This window comes from Microtus oregoni, unplaced genomic scaffold, assembly GCF_018167655.1.
Source record: "Microtus oregoni isolate MIOR12 unplaced genomic scaffold, Mior012 000058F_ref0000040, whole genome shotgun sequence".
NCBI classification, from domain to species: domain Eukaryota; kingdom Metazoa; phylum Chordata; class Mammalia; order Rodentia; family Cricetidae; genus Microtus; species Microtus oregoni.
The window spans coordinates 3,100,585-3,103,675 of NW_024543834.1; the positions used below are offsets into that span (position 1 = coordinate 3,100,585).

The 3,091-nt window shown below is 42.5% G+C and overlaps 1 pseudogene; it reads right to left on the reverse strand.

The window, feature by feature from the left end:
* Window positions 1-1,979: 1,979 nt before the first annotated feature.
* On the reverse strand, window positions 1,980-2,702 carry LOC121438882 (annotated as a pseudogene).
* Window positions 2,703-3,091: the final 389 nt, after the last annotated feature.

The window sequence follows — 3,091 nt, forward strand, 5'->3', positions numbered from 1 at the left end:
AGAGTACACTGCTCACGTATCTGTTTTCTGGGAACTGCGTGAACGGATAATCAAGATCAGAGGGCATAATGCATGGGCTGCTTTGTTGGTGGTGAACAGATGACGGATGAACGATGGAGAGAGGAGTCATGGGTTTGCCCACGGAATCGAATCCCTGTGTTGTGAAATACCAACCTCAGGGACTACAAATGAGAAGTTATGACCCCCTCAGGAATAAGTGACCTTTGTAGAGTGAGCTGATTAAACCACATCAATGATTGTTACATTAATTAAAATCATATAAGTTCCAGGGTGGTGTGCACTTATAACCTTAGCACTTGAGAGAATAATGTGTGTGTGTGTGTGTGTGTGTGTGTGTGTGTGTGTAGGGTGTCATGAATTTAAGAATGCCTTAGGTTATATCCTATGACCCTGTCTCAAAATAAAGTGACCAAGGCCAGGCGGTGGTGACACACACCTTTAATTCCAGCACTCAGGAGGCAGAGGCAGGTGGATCTCTGTGCATTTGAGGCCAGTCTGGTTTATAAGAGCTAGTTCCCGGAGAGCCAGGGCTGTTACACAGAAATACCTTGTCTTGAAAAGCCAAATAAATAAATAAATAAATAAATAGGTAAATAAATAAATAAGTAAAGTGACTCCCCCAAAATATAAGTTAGATAAACACAGTAAAAGCTAAACTATTTCAATTTGCCATGGCCCCTGCTTTTCTTATGAAAGTCCATGGAGGTAGCACATAACCCACACTGTCTAGAACCTGACCTTAACTGTCTAGTTACTCCTCTCTCCTGCCCATCGTGCCTGGGCAATGCACTGACACACAGCTGCACTTTTCAGGGCAGATATAGCATGAATCAATGTATATCAGCGATCCTCAGGTCCAAGCAATATTCAAACTCATTTCTCTGAGACCTTTGCCTAACAAAGACTTCCACACTTAGGAACCACAAATCAGCATGTACATTAAATACAGCCTGTCAGTTCAAGGGCATGTGGACCTTTCCTCCCGTTATACACAGAACTACCTAAGCAGCTATGTGTGCCCACCCCCACCTTCTTGCATGTACTCCTCTCTTTGCTCTGACTGCTTCCTGTAAAATATTGGACAAGGACATTTCTCATCCCAAGAGCATACATTTTTTTGGCATATTTGTTCTGATTTTATTGCACTGTTAACTTTGCCTCAGGCTCTCAAAACACTGGAATTCTCAAGAATGTCAAATTCTTCTCCTTCTCCTCCTCCTCCTTCTCCTCCTCCTCCTCCTCCTCCTCCTTCTTCTTCTTCTTCTTCTGCCTAGACAAGAGAAAATGACTTATTTTCAATACTGGGAGATTGTGTTTTGTATTCCTGAGCTAAAATGTAATTTCAAGTCACAGGGAATAATGGTGACATTGGAGAGGTGAATGAGATGCTGGTTTTCTGTTCGGGTCATTGCCTTGGTCTTACTTTTTGTTGTGGAAGTATTTAACATTTCCACCCCATCTACCATGGTAGCAAAGCCTCTTGAAAAATCTGTGCCAAATGACTTGCTTACAATTAAAAGCATATGTCTAAACTGCAGGCTCCGGAAATATATATCTTACATTTTATATTTTTCTATATGGCTCTTCTCCAGAGATTCAAATATTAAGGCCATAAATTTTCAACAGTTTCAGAATGATAGCAGGCACTGGAAATAAATGAATGGTCACATTGCTGGAGCTTGGCCATCTCTGGTGCCTGGACCATTTGTGTGCAGCCTTGGGGACTTGATGTGTGGCTTTAAGAAAAGTTAGGCCAATGTGGAAGCTATACAATCGCGTTTTGGGAACAGTATCAGTCTTAGTGTCCATCATGGGTGTCTTAGAGCACATGATTTGATTCTCTCCTTGTTTTGTTTCCTTTCTCCCCCCTCAGTCCAAGTTCAATTGGTACTACAGAAGATTAAGAAGCTGATGCCCTGCTACTACTGGTATACCAGACGATTTGCCCACAAAACAACTCAGGCTGTTTCCAGTACAAGGAGTGGGGTGATCTCCCACCACCCTGAAGGGAAAGTATGTCTTGAATCATAGCACACCTCGTGTTTAAGAAGTACAAAAGATTCTCTTTTCAGGATGCCAGTGCAGTCTGGCATAAAACAACAGCTAGGGCTCACTTCTGTTTGGAGAAAATACTCTTTGCTTTTCTTGACATCAAAGTCAGTGTTATCCCTGGTAGATTTCCAGCCAGCTGGGTTTACTTCACCATGTGTGTCAGTGAATTGGAAGGTTTAGCCTAACTTCAGCATCTAATCTACAGAGCAGTCAGCAGGAAGAACCACTTCTAATGATTTGGTGAAGGATAACTTTGTCATCAGTGACAAAGAGGTTCCGGAAAGAGAGACCTCCATCTGCCTTTAAGACTCCATAATCCCGAGCAGTGGTTCACTCAGAATGGACAGTCCAAGGGTCCCGGTCCTCCTCATTTCTTGCCTGTATTGATCTGGGCCAGATGACAGACGTGAGAATCCACAGATGAACCCATCACTGGACTGTTGAGTTTCTAAACCTTTTCTGCCCTATCATGGAAAGCAATGATCTCCATGGGCACCAAGAAGGGAAGTCAAGATCACAAAGGAAGAACTTTTCATTGAGGCTGATGCCTTGGAGCTGATTGTCTGGCAGCACAGCTGTGGCTTTGAAGTAGAGGTAGGTTGCCCAATTTTGGCATTTCTAGAAGACATCTTGCTATTGGCAGGGCTGATTCATGGGTCTTAGACTAGAATAACTACAGGAAGGTAGGAAGAGGACTCTATTTGGTTTTGTTTTTATTTTCCTAAGTCCTAAGTTCTTATGCATGCTAAACATGCCCCCTACCATTGAACTACAACACAATACAACTCACAACTTTGTGTTTTGCCTTTATCTTTCTTTCTTTCTTCCTTCCTTTCTCCTTCCTACTCTCTCTCTCTCTTCCCTTCTTTCCTTCTTCCCTCCTTTTCTTTCTTTCTTTTAGAGATATTGGGTCACTATAGCCCAAGCTAGTCTCACTATCTGACCCAAACTGATTTCCAATTCATGATCCTCCAGCTTTAACCTCAAGGGTTCTGGGATTACAACAGTGAGTTATAAC